Source organism: Lytechinus pictus, chromosome 13, assembly GCF_037042905.1.
Source record: "Lytechinus pictus isolate F3 Inbred chromosome 13, Lp3.0, whole genome shotgun sequence".
Classification (NCBI taxonomy): Eukaryota; Metazoa; Echinodermata; class Echinoidea; order Temnopleuroida; family Toxopneustidae; genus Lytechinus; species Lytechinus pictus.
The window spans coordinates 21,405,210-21,423,388 of NC_087257.1; the positions used below are offsets into that span (position 1 = coordinate 21,405,210).

Consider the following 18,179-nt stretch of genomic DNA (forward strand, 5'->3'; position numbering starts at 1 on the left):
TAAAATTGACGAAATTGAGATGCGGAACACAAACATTATACTATTGATAGTTTTCACAAACTATTATTTTTAGTAAATCACGATTTTATATTTTATATTGCCATATATGTGTGTGTAATATTCCAAATTGAAATGCATATTTACTAGATTTATAATTTAAAACTCTGAATAAAAATAATTCCATATCAAAGATAACCAAAAATATGATGATAATCCGTCAAAATATCAAAATGCGTGATTTTCAACAGTCTTTCAAAATTTACGCAAAAAATGATACTTTCACGCAAAAGTGCACTTGGCATCCGCCCGTACGTTATTCCTCAGGATTTCCGCAAGACTTTTAGCTGGGATGCAAAGAATTGACAAATTGTGCTATCCAATTAAAAACTCGCTTTAGAATGCACTTATACATGTAATTAAAAACTCGCTTTAGTATGTACTTATACATGTAATTATGTACATAATGTACGGTATTTTCATTTTTTCTTTCAAAATGCGCACCTGGTAAAATGCACATTGTCTCCTTTCGGATAACATAACGTGAGATATCTTCCATCTTACTTGAAAATATTTTAATATTTGTGACATTAGGACATTTACTATACATTCGATGGATAAACGCAGTTAAATCGAAGAATTTAAGCTGCGTAAAAAAACTTCAAACTATTGATAGTTTTCACAAACTTTTATTTTGAGGAAATCGCGGTTTTATGTTTCCCTGTGCCATGTGTGTGTGTGTAATATTCAAATTTGAAATGCATATTTATGAGACTTATAATTTGAAACTCTGAATAAAAATAATTCCATATCAAAGATAATAAAAAATATGATGATAATCCGTCAAAATATCAAAATGCGTGATTTTCAACATTCTTTCAGTTTTTACGCTAAAAATGACACTTTCACGCAAAATTGCGCTTGGCATCCGGCCGTACGCTATTCCTGGGTATTTTTGCAAGACTTTTAGCTGGGATGCCAAGCATTAACAAATTTTGCCGTCGAATCCTTATCTAGAGCACTTTTTGATTTTTGGCCGGTCTACTAGCTAGTAGCTCAAGCAGCCTTTCCAGCGCTCGGCATTTCAAGGGATAAATTCCTGCCAGGTACCCATGCACCTCATTGATATATAATGTCATTGATACATTTTCGGATACGTTATACGACTAGGTAACTAATTTAACATGACCAACATGCCCTTATTAAAGAAATAGGGGTATTCTACAAAAAAAGGGGAAAGCCCCCTCTCCTACAACGTCGACAAAATGTGCCATATTGTTCACACATGAAGATGAATGTGACTCCAGAAATCGAGACTGGGAAACGAATATGCCAAAAGGATGCTAGTTAGACCTCCATCTGGGAAATTGTAAATACATTTTTATATATTTTATAAATATAATTGTCATAATAATTGCAATCATTGTACAGATAAGCCTGAATATCGATTACAATGCACATCCAATGACCAACATGCTCCTTTCGTCTTGACATTATAGGAATGATTTTAGTATGCATTCATGTCGTCAAGTGCTCTAGACTCGAAGCTTTTACCATTCAAATTCTCTCGGTCACTATAAGCTCCCTCGCAAAATAACATCTAAAAGTAAAATACATCAATGCCCTCTTAAAGTGTGAGCATAGCACGTGTATGGTCCCCTTCAGGACAATAGAGTGCCTAGTCACTGAAAAAAATAAATTACCTACTTCACCCAACACGAATACTAATACCGTAAAATTCAAGTTTTAACTCAAAGATTTGTCTATTTTTGTCAAAAGGGCTATGATATTTTTCTAAAGGATAAATATTTTTTAAAGATTTTTGTTTGTGAAATTGCAAGGAAATCTATTGCCTTGAAAGGGCCGTTGACTTGCTATACTCACACTTTAAGAGGGCATTGCTGTATTTTACTTTTAGAATGAACATGGTTCGGTTGCTATATTCTCTTAATATCATTAGGAAAATGTAGATTAGAGTCGGGAATGACGATTCATGTTTCGGATCAGGAGGGGGAGTGGACAAAATATCACAAATTTTCAGCACTGTCTTCTCGCCAAATTTCAATACATAAATTTGGCACACGAAAAGAGTAAAAAAAATTGAACAATTCTTAATGTTAAATAAGATTTTTCATGTCAAGTAGAATGGTTTTATAAAGCTTTTCGATGCTCTTGCAATTAAGTATTGCATTGAATACTATGAGAAAAAGAATCAAGTTATCAAAATTATTGGGGAGCAAATCGATGTCTGTCCCCCAATATTTTCATGGGGACGATCGCGCCTCCCTCCCTAGGATCAAACACACAGCACAAACTGTGGTGTTAACCGGTGTACATAGAGGACCACACCATTTGTTTTACACCGGTGTTAAAATAGTGGTGTTAGTTTTACACCCATAGGTGTTATTACAACACCTTTGGTTGTTACATTTACACTCTCTGGTGTTATGTTCAATCTCTAGGGTGTAATTTTAACACCTCAGGGTGTGGTCCTCTATTAACACCAACTGGTGTCAGTTTTAACACCACAGTTTTTACAGTGCAGGACAACCATCCTATATTCATGTTCTTTTTTTGCACCCAACTGTATCTTCATGATGAGTATCACATTCAGGAATTTTAAAATGTTGATTTACATTTGATTGGAAGGTTCATAATAAACTGCTCCAAATGCAACGTTTCACTACTAAAATTTTATACCCGGTCACCACATTTAAGGGGGTTGGTACCATTTGCATTAAAAACCTAATTCCCTATCATACTCTGTCTTAACATTATATACTACAGTACTACCTTCAAAGGTCTCTAAATTATGAAAATTTTGCTCTTGAAAGTAGGAAATTTTCGCTCGTTCACATGGTTCACTCCCATACAAATAGATGAAATGCCTGGAAAGAGTAACAACGCAAACTGCCCTTCTTGCCCTCCTTATTGTGAATTCAAATGCATTCATTTAAATGTATAACACTAATTATGGCATGATGGGTGTATACATGTAGATGAAATTATTTTGAAAAAATAATTTTCAAGCATTTTTAATATATGTGATATTTTTGTTTTAGGTCGCTACGCTCCATCGCATAATATTAGAAACATTTTGGGTTCCAGGGGCGGGGGACTAGGTGCTTGGTCAGAACAGTATAGCCACCAGCATACACATATGCTGCCCACAGTAGGCCATTCACATTTTACTAACTTCAAAAAAATTTCAATGCCCCCCCCCCCAAAAAAAAATAAAACCACGACTGCTACCATGCCAAGGCCTGTGTGATATACAAGGGAACAATATCCCTGGTCTTTTTTGGGGGGTGTTGACTGATGCCCAGTACGAGAACAAGGGCGGCGGAATAAGTGGGGTTTTTTTTTCAATATAAAATAGTTTTTTTGCTGTGTAAAAAGGATAAATATTAGCTTAGAAAATCACAACATTTTTGGCTCGCGCCTTGCGCACACATCAATTATTGTTAGTAAGGTACTTATCATGTTCATGGTTACAAAAATGCATAGAATGTCAATTTTCAGGTTGGATATTTGGCTCGCGTTTCGCACTCGCATCAATTAGTAAGGTACTCATTCTGTTCCAGGTAGCAAAAATGCTGAGAATGTCCATTTTGGAGGTTAAGATCTATCAAGGTTTCATCTCGCGCTTCGCGCTCACATTATTCGACTGGTGAGATATGTATCCTAAATAAATTCCTTAACAGGTTCCTTATTTGTTCAGTATATTAAACATTTCAGCTCGTTCTTTGCGCTCGCGTTATTACTTTGGTTAGGTACACATCCTTTTTCGTAATTTTGAAAAACTGCTCTGAATGTTTCCATGTCTTATTAAATGACATGTCCAAAAGTTTGAGCTCGCGAATCGCACTCAAAACATTTCGCAAGGATGACATTTTAACAGTTATAGACCAAAAAGCGAGTTATTCAACTTCAGATTTGAAAAAAAAATCCAAACGGCTCACTGGCTACACTCTCTCGCGGAAAATAAAACCTAAATGTTTATTTTTTCTATCAGAAATCACTTTAAAATGTTTTGCCCAACTTAATTACTACAAAATACACAACTACTTCGCGCAGATGATCTGATTGTGAACATATCCGTATGCACCAAAACGCCCATTTTGACATAATGCCCTTTTGACTTACCACCCCCCCCCCCCAAACGAAAATATGTTCTGCCGCCCCTGTATCAAAATATGCCTTTCGAACAGCAGGCTTCAGATTTCTTGGCAGTATTATTATTTTAGAATGTGCTTACATTTCCCCAGATGAAACAACGAGACTACGATTATCAAAGGGAACTGTACATCGATGTTCCAGGATTTAAGTGATTAATCAAACACTGCGCATGGTGCGTATCACGAAACTGCTTCTTTTAACTTATGAAATATAGACCGAACATGATCGGATTAAAGCAGATAAATACCAAAAAATGTTTTCAGAGAACAAGCACATGCAGTCGTTAGTCAGTGAATTCATTAACTATAAGTTAAACCGATGAATGTCCGTCTGTACAGGAGGTCCCGGGCAGGAGGTTTACATTATGTTTCAATTAGCCAGTACATGAGAGAGCCCACATGGTTGGGTAACTCTCATTCACTCTCTATTTTTTAAAATGAATAATGCAAACCTCACTGCCAGAGCAGGTAACCCTGAATTGTTTTATAGCTATCGTGTATGTGTTGTGCCAAAAAGAAGACTTCCCTGCATAGTGCAATGAAGCCACGAAGAAAGACTACAGCAAGCAAGCAATTCAAGCAAGCACAGAGACGGAAGCAATTTACATCATCTCTTTAGCTGATAAAGCTACCACTTTGGTGCCACACAATGAATAAATGAAGTGGCATGTAAAACAGCATTGGTTGGTGCAGTGGTAAGTTCATGTTTCATTTTATTAAAAAAAATCTAAGGGATATTTCATAAGAATCATAGCCTTATCGTAAGATGTTTTAAGTAGTAGTTGTTACTTGATGAACATGATTTAATGATTGAAGAATATGCTAGTTTTAGGTCTAAGTTTAAGATATTGTCATACAGTTATGTTGTAATGAACTAATTCATATACAGTTTTATATCCTCAAGCATGCCATGTAACGGGAAGTTAACCCTCACGATATGTTGGTTTTAAGTTAAAAGAAATTGAGAACAGAAATGATGTTTTTATCTTTTGTGACTGTGTGACGTCATGCGAGCAGTATCCCTATATCATGTAATATAAATTCCATATGATGAATACTAATATTTTTCTTATAAAAAGGGGTGATACATCGGTGTAGTTTTACTTGGAAGAATTTCATGACACAAATAAAACCACTTCATTAAAAAATGAATTGGGGGAATATAACCAGCAACGACAATGCGGCTGATCTGATTGACTGTGACTCACAAAATCAAAATTAACAGAATTCACATTATTTGTTTGACGGAGTTTCATCAAATAACAGGGTGAACTTTGCCTGAAAATGGTTGTCTTTAGTTACATAACATTCCAACGTAGATTCTTACAGGGGAAGTCTACCCTCAACAAGTCGATTTGGATAGTAGAAAAATAAAACTAGCACAGCGCTATAAATTTAATTTAAATTAGGTTGTCAGGTAAGACAGTTATGACATAAGATTCGCCTGAATAATAATTAAAATTCATTGGTGTCAGTATGTAAATGAGGGAAATGATGACGTCACCCATTCAGTATGTATTGTTTATTGTATGAAATAAGGAATACTTCTATATTATGATTAAACATGATTCCTCCCTTAACTTGTGCAATTGCCATTCTCGTAGCCTATCGAGAGACATATTGTGAAGTATATATATATATATATATATATATATATATATATATATATATATATATATATATATATATATAATTCAAATAAACACAAAAAATAGTAATTACATGTTATCATCAACTTCCTCATTTGTATATCAATGTGTTGAGCTTGTAACCGTTTTGGGTAAAATTAGCAAGATATTAAAACGTCATAATCTATTTTACATCCGAGTTGGGAGAAATGATCTGCCTTATGCTTAACCCCTTTTTATTAATAAGGTTAATCAAATCGTGTTTTTGTTCAGGTGGACTTGATGCTATGACTGAGGTAAGACAAAGTTCCAGAAACAATTAAAATCATTTTTGTTGCAAGTTTTAGGGTTCAAAATCATTGACCCGACTTGTGCACACTACAGATTCCTGATAGCATCCAAAAATGGCGCCACGTGTATTAGAATTTGGGCCTGGGCCTACGGTACAATTGAATTAAATTCAGACTTATTTATTCAAATCAAACTAAAATCGCGGCACGAAGTCTAATTATTTTTATTTCCTTTTTTTACAATAAAATACATTTAACGCAATACGAGATAATGTAGTGCACAATAGTACAACGTAACATGAAACAACAAAATGACAATTATTAATATATAACGTGACAACAAAATTCGATGAAACGTAAAAATACAAAGTTTTGAATTGAACTGAACTGATCTGAATTGAAATGAATAAAAGATATAAAAATTGTAAACTATGTAAAATTAAAAAAAATAAAAAATTTTAGCACGCCGAACGAGATTTTTTGTTAGTGTGGTGCCATTTTGAAACTGGTATATATATTAAAGGACAGGTGTATATAAGAAAAGTATATAGGCATTGATGAAAATTAAGCATTATAGTGATAATAATTTTATCAACAATAAGTTATCGTAAAAACATTCATCCAGCGATGCATCAGTTGTACACACGGTTTGAGCCTTAATAGGCCTACAAGTCCTGTATGTTTCAAAATGGCGCACATTCAGTTTAATGTACACATGATTAAATGAAAGGTCTTGGATATCGATGAGATAGACTATACACATACCAATACACATTTGTTATGCACTTTGTAAATGTATTAATATCTTAATTGATGTACGCATATCGGAACTACAAATTATTTTAAAATTGCGCCACATAATGGCGTCATGACCGGTTCAAAGAGGCGCCACAATAATTGTTGCAAAATTGAGTTGCGGAATGCATCAGTTGTACACACGGTTTGCAATAATGGGCCGCAACTAATCATATATATACTAGTCCTATATACATGTTTCAAAATGGCGTACATTCAGTAAAATGTACACATGATTAAATGAAAGGTCCTGGATATCGATGAAATAGACTATACACATACCAATACACATTTGCTATGCACTTTGTAAAGGTATTAACATCTTTATTGATACACGCATATAGAACTACAAAGTATTTAAAAATGGCGCCATATAATGGCGCTATGAACGGTTTAAATGGCGCCACAAATATGACGCCCTTATTGTTGCGGAATTTAATTGTGTAATGCATCAGTTGTACACACGGTTTGCAATAATGGGCCGCAACTAATCATATATAAACTAGTCCTATATACATGTTTCAAAATGGCGTACATTAAGTTAAATGTACACATGATTAAATTAAAGGTCTTGGATATCGATGAAATAAACTATACACATACCAATACACATTTGTTATGCACTTTGTAAAGGTATTAACATCTTTATTGATACACGCATATAGAACTACAAATTATTTCAAAATGGCGCCACTATATGGCGTCATGACCGGTTCAAAGTGCCACAATAATTGTTGTAGAATTGAGTTGCGGAATGCATCAGTTGTACACACGGTTTGCAATAATGGGCCGCAACTAATCATATATATACTAGTCCTATATACATGTTTCAAAATGGCGCCACATAATGGCGCCATGACCGGTTCAAAGCGGCACCACAGATATGACGCCCTTATTATTGCGGAATTCAAATAAGTATAAGATATGACAGAACAAAATAAACAGAGCGGTAAAAGTATATAGGTTTATATCCTGATTTCAAATAGGTTCGTACTATAAACTTTAGATCATGTCCAAAACAAACATGAAAAGAAAGGTATATGATGTATGTAGGCCCTAAAAAATAAAAATGGAGTTCACTCACCAACACAGCGAGACGAATCTAAAGATAATTCAAATGCGGTTGGTATTTATACGAAATCATGAGCAGCCCCCCCCCCCCCTTCCACCATTGACCATAACCTCTGAACTTCAGAGATCCCATTGATTTAAGCCCAATCTGTTTAAGTAGCTTAGATTTTTTTTATAACATTGCTTGTCCTTCTATAGCTTTCTGGAAGACTTCTTTGTAATGATAGGGGTAATCATTGTCCACTTTGAAACGATCTTAGTCTTATTACCAAAATGCATCAAGGCATTGTAAATGCAGAATTATTATAATCATCAATATAATTTATTACCATAGCATGTTTGTCATTATTAGTACTAGTATATACAAAGTTTAGATGCAATAAGATGGCTTTATTGGACAAAATGTGGGATTCAGATATTATCATGCTATTCCCGATATGTCTCCTATTTTCTATAAGAGATTGAACTTTCAGACTACGTATTTTAAAAAACAGGGCGGCGCCATTATCTTGAATGGGGGGGGGGGTGAATTCTCTCAAGTAAATAACAGAAATAATGTAGATGTACACGACCCTGACATCTCAACCGGAGTCTTCTCCCTTCTCTTTTTCCTGCCCCTTTTATTTTTTCCCCAATTTTTTATTTCATGGGTGCAGGGCTACCGCCCCATATGTAGTGACGTCCCTCCCAGTAGGATATTTCAATTCTTTGTAGTAGTGAATTGTCTTCTTTCTTAAAAAAAGGAATAACCAACAGTGATTTGCCTATATAGAAAAATAGGGATAAGAGAAAAAAAGGGGAAATAGGTGAAAAAGAGATAAGAAACAAAGATGAGAAAAGAGATTAAAATAAGGGGAGGGGAATAAAAAGGGGCAATAAAATCTTTCAGGTTCCACTCGAGTTGCCTGATGTTCAGTGACGCTTAAATTCATATCGTTTTCAAGTCAGCTGAGCAACAACAGCATTCGAGCTACATTATTGTTTTAGTGAGATACCAAATTTCGCATCCTGTTTGTGATTATAATAATGTTTCTTCAACTGTGCCGTTATATTCGAATATAAAAAAAAAATGTTCGGCTTGCACCTCGCACTAAATTTTTTTATTAGTCCTCTTCATTCTTGCAAACAGCCCTAAGAATGTCAATTTTTCAGTCGCTTTTAGCATTTATTGTGTCAAGTAAAATGTTTCCTGCTCATCAGTCTCTTTTTAGGTTTCAATCTTTAAAATAAATGGAATTCACCTAGCGCCACACGCTTTAATTATTTACTTAGTGGGTTACCCACTTCAAAATTTTCCGACATTTTGAATAGTGCTCAATTCATTTTTTTTTTGGGGGGGAGGGGGGTCGATATTACGTGTATCTTTTATTGACTGGAGATAATATCTTGTCTAATACCAAACATGCTCAAAATGTCCGTTTTTCAGGTGTCGATACCAAAAAAAAATTACATCGCGCTTCGTGCTTACAATCTAAAAAATATTGGGTTAAAGTGCACCATGGGGGTAAATATGTGTCCAACCAACATTGGGCATTTCTTCTTTATTTATCCAGTCTGATGAAAAATTTGGCCCACTCTAAAGTAATTGCTGCTTATTTTTAACCATGGACAATATGCTTATACCGCATTGGGTAAAATACTGCCCAAAATTGGTTGGACACAATAATTACCCTCGTTCTGGTTAAAATCTTACCCAATTTTTTTTTACAGTGTGCGAACTAGTTTTCGTTAGTGAAATAGGCCTACTTAGGCTCTTGATTTGTACCGGCAATGAGTCTTCTAAAATGTTTTGTTTTCAAGTTAGTATAATTATCAAGAGGTCTCGGGTGCTGGTTAAGATTTGACAAGAAAAAAAGGGGGTCACTACAAAATGAGGTATTTTGGTCAGGAGAAATTTCACAAGAAAAAAGGAGGGCATTCGCTAAGAATAAAAATGGTTTGGTCCAATAAAATTTTTACAAGCAAAAAAAAAAAGACCTACATTTTGTAGTTAAACCCTTTTTCTGCTTGTCAAAATTTTCGGGACCAAATATGAACTTATTTTATAGAGACACCTGTTTGCTTGTCAAATTTCCATCAGCACCTCCTGTAAAAAAATCGTTCCCAGGGCGCTATATCAATGACGTCACGTCGAGGAACACTCTTCTCCAAGCTGTGCGTCACTGTGCATCGACGACCAAATGCAAGTTCGTTTACGGAAAGTTGAGAACACCTTGTATACTGAGAAACAACAATGAAGTCCTTTCTTTTGAGGATGGATTTCACCACCATCAAACGCATATTTTAAGACACGAAAGTGTGACATAATTCAAATTAAATTAATCTTCCCGAATTCAAGTCTTAGGCCTATAAAATTTTCATTATCTTTAATGAATTTGGTACATTAAGATATTAAATGACAATTTTAAAAATGCCGAGGGCCAGCGACCCACAGGCATTTTCAAATATTCGAGCAACAATATATTTTATTGTTGTAGAATCAAGCATTGTCTAGCATTATGAGCATTATTGGGTGATGTGATGTCGCAATGAGAATTCGTGACCTCCCCTTCGATTGCAAAGCAATAAAAATAAATAAAATGAAAGGAGAAAATGAAAAGTGAGAGCATGTGCATTAGAGATTTGGTTTGTATCGTTTTTGACACCCTCAATCCGGGCCCTCAATATGCACATGGCGTTACGAACGTAGAAAGCCTAGTTTTAAATACATTTTTCGGGGGGGGGGGGGGTGGCAAGCGCGCGACAAGCCACTTGTTTTATTCACACGATAGTGCCTACAGAACGCCTCATTAAATTTTGTCAAACCCTCCTATATAGTCCATAGTTTTCAATGTGTAAGTATATAGGCCTATATGTAGACCTACTTGTACATTTTTAATGTTAATTTCTTATGTAAAAGCCACCGGAGCGATTGTTTCTATATAATTATGAAGAACTTGCATGCAGAACGGAGTAAATCTATTTTTGCTCATTCTTCATGAATCAATATTTTGTTATTTTATTCCATCCAAAGCTACGTTTCAATTGAAGTTCTTCCTCGATGTATGAGCTTCATCATTATTGGTAACAAAAATGACAATCACAAAATCTCGCAGATGACCTTTATGTTATAGGCCTATGGCTTTTCTTTTTGGGGGATTTAGTCCCTTATGCATGAAAACCAATTTCGCATGGAAACCAATCTGAAACATTAAAGTAAATGATGCCACTTTCCACATCTGCCATTAATAAAATATTCAATTAATGACGCAGAAGTTTTGTCAATAAATTTGATTTTAGATTAAATTGAAATTTCAAGTAGTTGCTATATCAAGTATAGTTTTAATACGTTTCTAGAAAACAGAATAGTAAACTCTTTCAACGTCTAAACTGACAAAGGATTAGTAGGGAAGAGAGAAGCATGTTCACTTCATATCATTTTGTTTCGGTTTTAGTCCCTCTTGGAATTGCATGCAAAACTCTGCCAAAAGTGTTGTTGCCCTCTACGTTTGTAGAAACTTCCACATTTATTGTTGCTTGCTTTGCTGAGATTTGCATTCCGAAAGTAGCCGAAATTGGTTAGACTAGTATAAAGCTGGTTAATTCTCAGAATCAGGTGTTAAAGTAGTAAGTAATATTCAGGGTAAAGATGAGAGAGAAGTATTCTGTGGCATGTGAACATCAGGGACATTATGAACTTGTATGCTCGGAAATTATTGAAGCTAAAAAGTAAAATGTTCAACAGTTTAGGTCTAGTCCCACGCGTTGATTTTTATGGGGTAAGATTTAACGTAAAAAAATATGAATCGTGGCCATTGACTTGGATCTTGGGATTAGACCAAGTTCGATTGCCTTGTGTCATTCACATAAAATAGTGTGTGTAATTTAGTTGTCACTTTATCTGCATCAGGCTGATCTATTTAAGGCAGGGCCACAGCTGGTAGCTGTCTGTTCCGAGGAGTTTTTTTAACATTTTAATTTGTTTTTATTTCTCCTCTAGCCTAGCCTGGAGGCGTATGGGGAGTGAAAGACTTATACTGTACGTATGGTCACTCCCCTAACGCCTGGCACTGTCCCCTATACTATCCTACACACCGAGGGAAAATGCAACTATAGAAATGCGCCAAACTGGTAGTTATGTTTAGATTCTAGCTTTAAAACTTATGTACATGGGTAAAAATATTGGTTGGCAACGTTTGGCAAAAAATAAGTGTTGATGGATTTGAAATGACGAATAAATTAATATGAATAAGAAAAGTAGAAGAGAGTTCACTTACACTTGTTGACATCGCCATCTTTGATCCTTTTAATTGCAACCTAGTTACGTGACGCGTATAGAGGGCGGCAAAATCATGAGCGGTGCTAGATTAAAAAGTGCTAAAATGTCCCGCTTCAACCACTGAACTAGAAATACATAGAGAAAACATATTGCATTTTGCCTTCTACGGCGCGGCGCGTTCTCGAACAATTGACCTAGCAAAATGGCGGCGGTCATGTGACTTATCGAGTTCGCCAGCGATGTTTTGCTTGGGTGTACACGGCTTCCACGTATTTCTAGTTCAGTGGTTGAAGCGGGACATTTTAGCACTTTTTAATCTAGCACCGCTCATGATTTTGCCGCCCTCTATACGCGTCACGTAACTAGGTTGCAATTAAAAGGATCAAAGATGGCGATGTCAACAAGTGTAAGTGAACTCTCTTCTACTTTTCTTATTCATATTAATTTATTCGTCATTTCAAATCCATCAACACTTATTTTTGCCAAACGTTGCCAACCAATATTTTTACCCATGTACATAAGTTTTAAAGCTAGAATCTAAACATAACTACCAGTTTGGCGCATTTCTATAGTTGCATTTTCCCTCGGTGTGTAGGATAGTATAGGGGACAGTGCCAGGCGTTAGGGGAGTGACCATACGTACAGTATAAGTCTTTCACTCCCCATACGCCTCCAGGCTACTCTAGCCTCCACTCTAGGCGACACCCCAATACTTACCCGTGCTAATAAAGTGGGACTCCGCTCACGCGCGTTTGGGCCTCCCTAGCTTAGAACTAAGCAATATTATCTAGAAATTGTTACATTGTAGTAATTAAATATGTTCTATTAAATAAATTGATAATGTTTAATCGGTACTCACCGGTTCTTTTGTTGCATTTTCAGACCATTTCTCACAATTCTTCGTAAATATTTGCGGCAAATTTTGTCGCCATAGACAGCTATACGTCCATCTTTATTAGTAAATGGAGCGCCCTTTACGATAGTTGTTAATGCCGCGGAGAAATCGTTAGGCATTTTGGCCTGTGTTCAAGGCGTTCTTTCTGTTTTATTTTTTATATTGAAGATTGGGCATTTGTTGAATAGCGCCGTCTACGTCAGGTATGAGATCGAGTGTATAAATACACTCTTCCAAAATAATTATGATTCCGACCTGGCGCTGTTTAACTTCAATCTCTTTCACCTAAATTAGCGATGAATGCTAGCATTATAAAATATATATTATTAACGTCTGACGAAAAGAATAACCAACCGATCAGCTGACGAGAACGCGAATCACGTGATCTTCATATCGGCTTCGATCGCGAGTCAGAAGAGAAGAGCAGTTGCCCAGAAAATCAGGAAAAAGCCGTGAAAATGTAAGTTCCCCTTCATTTCTTTCAATTTTTTTTATTGCTAACAATGTATTCAATTAGTGAGATCGAAATGTAATGATTACCGTAAGTAACGGTGTATTAACCGCACCTTTTTCTCGGCGGGATATAAGCAAAAGTCGGGGGTGCGGTTTATCCACGGTGACGGGTCTGAGCCCGCCCGAGTAACCCCTCCCGAACATGTAAGAAGTCTGCCAGTTCACAACACATCGAGTGGCCGGGCGTAGCCGCCCAGGGCAATGTCGTTTAGAGGGGTATGAGCCGCGGGTAATGGGAAGCGATTATTAATCAAATAGTGTCCATAACAAATGCACCCACCTTCATGACACTAATTTCGACTTTATTCTCGATTCAAAGCAGCGAAGTTCCCTGGCTAAGTTCAAAGAGACGCCACGCATTCTCGGTAATAATTTGTCACAGCTGAGCAAGAGCCGAGAGCTAGAGCTAGCTTGCGTTGTATTGTGGTTTTAGTGCGACTTAAGCTGGCGCTATTCATTTTAACCCCTCAAAGTCCCGTTTCGCGCCAGCTTATTTTTTTCTTTCCTGTTTGCTTTTCATAAGATACCATGTACAACGTGCACCACGTATGAGAGAGACGGCACGAAGCCGTAAAACAAGTGGAAAAAATGCAAATTTCTTTGTTTCTTGAACCTTCCTGTAATCCCGTCAGCAGATTTCCACATACCGGTAATCTCTATGAATACTTTGAAATCTTTAACTTAGTTTTTGTTTCTTCGTACCTCAAATATGCATGTAAATGTGAGAAGGATTTTTTTTTTTTTTTTTTTTTTTTTTTTTTTTTAGTCCAAAGTTGGGGGTGCGGTTAATACACGGGTGCGGTTAATACACCGTTACTTACGGTAGACAGTACGATAGCTTGTAGTTTTGATAAAATACAAAAATAATCATCTTCACAAAGATTTCTGACACAAAATACTACTGATGTCGCCTATGAGGTCCATACATGTAATGTTGGACCTCATTGGTACTAGGAGTGCTAGCCTCTGACCTCGTCGCTACACAGACGATTCGCTATCTCTCTCTGTTTTGATCCTCCGCTCTTCGGAGATTAGCGATAAATCGTGGTCAATAGTATAGATGAGATGATCATGTACTGGGATGAAATCTAGCTCATTAGACTAGTTAGCATGTGATAGGTATGTGCGAATACGGGCGCATCGCGAGCGCTGGTTTTGGCTGCACGGTTTTCGCGCGGGTTTTGCTGCAAGTGGCATCGCCTCTGTCTGGGCGGCTCATCGAAAATGGGGTTTCATGCACATGCGCACATAGTTGATGCAATCTCGTGCCTTGATACAGACAGTTGAAAATGTGCTCTTTCTGTACATATAAGTTTCAATGTGGATACTCGCCTGTGAAGTGTGGATATCGGAGCTTGAAAGTTCATCAAATTTTTGGATGCGCAAATGATCGAAATTTTTTTATGGTAAGTAGAACTACGATCCAATTATGTATCTAAATTGTTTTAGAATATATTCAAATATATAAAAAATGTCAAATCAAACGATTCTATCGTGACGCAGTCCAGATATAAGCGAAGCGAGCTACCCTTGTCACAGCCGGTCTCTCGGCCGGTCTCTCGGCAGTCGAGCTGCCCGATGCGGTGGGCTCCCGATGGTCTTTCGGCAGTCGAGCTACCGGTACCCGATGCGGAGGGCTTGGTGACGGGAGTGGTCGATAGTGAGTCGTTCATGCTGGATTGAACTGGATCTAAATTGTTCACTTGATAATATTGTGCCTTTTTCTGAAAATGTCTGTCATTATACCGTAGATTGTTATTCTGATATTGATTTAAATATATACATTTTGTCACAAAAACATTCTTTCCTCCTAAGGTTATAGAGTCAACATGAACATGTTTTACTTTGATTGTTCAATCATGTTTTATCATTTGGAAACTGGATTCTTTTGGAAGTGGAATATTAATGTTGACTTATTAAATTAAAATGCAAAATCTATAGTGTTTTTTTTTTCTTTTGTAGAAAAAAAAAATGTTTTGAAACTTTTCAATCATGTTTCATTATTTTGGGACTGGATTTGCTTTTGAAAGGGGAATATCATAAATGTTGACTTTTTAATTAAAATGCAAAAATTATGTTTATTATTTAGTTTCTTTTTTTATATATTTTTTTTAAGTTTCATTTTTAAATTTTTGTATTGTTTATTTTTTCATTTTTTTGGGGGGTCATATTTCAATATTTGGAGACTGGATTTGCTTTTGAAAGGAGAATATCTTAAATGTGATTTTTTTTATTAATATGCACAAACTAGATGTTGTTTATTTTTGTTTGTTGTAATTTTTTCACTCTTATGAGAAAATACATGAAAACTCAGAGGAAAGGATATTTCATTTCCAGATGGGTCTAACTCCTGTATTTATGTTTTCTTTATTATTAATTGTACTATTTATTTTTTTATTCACTTTTCTTTTTTTAGGGGTGCAGGTGGGGGTTGTGTTTTGAATTGGAAAATGGGGATGGGATTGGTACAAGTTTTTGTGTCACTTTTGTTTCTCTTGTTTTTAGTGCTTGTTTGGAGCTTTGATGTCTGTTTTGTTGTTTAAAGTTGAATTAAGAAGGGGGTGAGTTTCCATAAATATAGGTTCTACATACAATATATAGTATATATAAGTTGTTCAAACACATAGCATGTCACAATAATCCTCTGCCTTCTCGATATTTTGCTTTGAAAGTCTATGAAATTAGCCACCTGTCAGAGCCCGAGAGACGAGTGTACAGAAAAGTCACTCGGAGTGTGACGTCACCGGGGGGAATTTAGTATAAGAGGTGCCTGAATGTCATACAGAAATGCTATGCAGAGAGAGAAAGATATTTTACAATTTTTGTCTCACCTGCATAGCAGAGTGAGACTATAGGCGCCGCTTTTCCGACGGCGACGGCGGCGGCGGCGGCGGCGGCGGCGGCGGCGGCGGCGGCGGCGACGGCGGCGTCAACACCAAATCTTAACCTGAGGTTAAGTTTTTGAAATGACAGCATAACTTAGAAAGTATATGGACCTAGTTCATGAAACTTGGCCATAAGGTTAATCAAGTATTACTGAACATCCTGCCTGAGTTTCATGTCACATGACCAAGGTCAAAGGTCATTTAGGGTCAATGAACTTAGACCATGTTGGGGGAATCAACATCAAAATCTTAACCTTAGGTTAAGTTTTTGAAATGTCATCATAACTTAGAAAATATATGGACCTAGTTCATGAAACTTATACATAAGGTTAATCAAGTATCACTAAACATCCTGCATGAGTTTCACGTCACATGACCAAGGTCAAAGGTCATTTAGGGTCAATGAACTTTGGCCGAATTGGGGGTATCTGTTGAATTACCATCATAACTTTGAAAGTTTATGGATCTGATTCATGAAACTTGGACATAATAGTAATCAAGTATTACTGAACATCCTGTGCAAGTTTCAGGTCACATGATCAAGGTCAAAGGTCATTTAGGGTCAATGAACTTTGGCCAAATTGGGGTATTTGTTGAATTACAGCCATAAATTTGAAAGTGTGTTGGTCTAGTTCATAAAACTTGGACATAATAGTAATCAAGTATCACTGAACATCCTGTGCGAGTTTCAGGTCACATGATCAAGGTCAAAGGTCATGTAAGGTCAAAGAACTTTGGCCACGTTGGGGGTATTTGTTGAATTGCCATCATATCTCTATAAGTGTATTGGTCTAGTTCATAAAACGTGGAAATAAGAGTAACCAAGTATCACTGAACATCTTGTGCGAGTTATAGTAGTTTTCAAAATCAGCACTGCTGCTATATTGAATCGCGTGATGCAGGTGAGACGGCCAGAGGCATTCCACTTGTTTTTCAAAGCAACTCAAATCAAACAAATAGGACTGATATGTACAAATCTTTACTTTCCCTGTATAAAAAACAGTATGAATAACCACCATGAACTCTTCAATCATGATGTAAGATAGCAAACAGTGAGTTATTGAATGATATTTTCACTATTTCTCATTTATTTTATCACGATGTTCAATCAAGTGAGTAGCTGGAAAGTAATTCCGGCGGCTAGCTCAGCGCGCGCTGAACGCATACACTAGTACACAACACCCAGGCATTGAGTGTACTGTTATGGTCTGGTATGTCGACTTAGTTCATGGCCGTGCAGCGATCCCCTGGCGTTTTTTCTTCTTTTCTTTTGTCTTTGACTCCACTTTTATATCCTCTGGATCATTTCCACTCATAGCTCATTCCACAGAACAATCTTGAACCAAACGTATAGTATTCTTTCTCGGCCTTCTGAGTTGTTTTCTATATTTAATTACGCTAGGGGTCACCGTCACACATACAAACGCAATTCGGAAGTGAGTTGAAGACAGAAAGATATATAGTAATTAGTATACATCTCTATGGTTGAAGACAACAAGAACGGTACGGTAGCTCGACAGCTAGCTGCGCCGGAGCGGGCGGCCGGTCGGCACAAAGCAATTCCGCAACCAACTGTGTTTTTTTGCAAGAGCCGCGTCACACGCGGATAAATATGTCATAATAACACGTCTGCTACGTTATCGACTGGTGAGAAGATCTCGATCAAATT

General features: G+C 36.5%; 1 protein-coding gene across 1 annotated transcript in view; it reads left to right on the top strand.

The window, feature by feature from the left end:
- Positions 1 to 11,449: 11,449 nt before the first annotated feature.
- Positions 11,450 to 18,179, top strand: part of LOC129274333 (ATP-dependent RNA helicase DDX42-like) — a 36,674-nt gene continuing 29,944 nt past the window's right edge. Inside the window, exon 1 of the mRNA XM_064108850.1 lies at positions 11,450 to 11,565. The gene's annotated coding sequence lies outside the window, so the exon portion shown is untranslated. The remainder of the gene's footprint in view (positions 11,566 to 18,179) is intronic.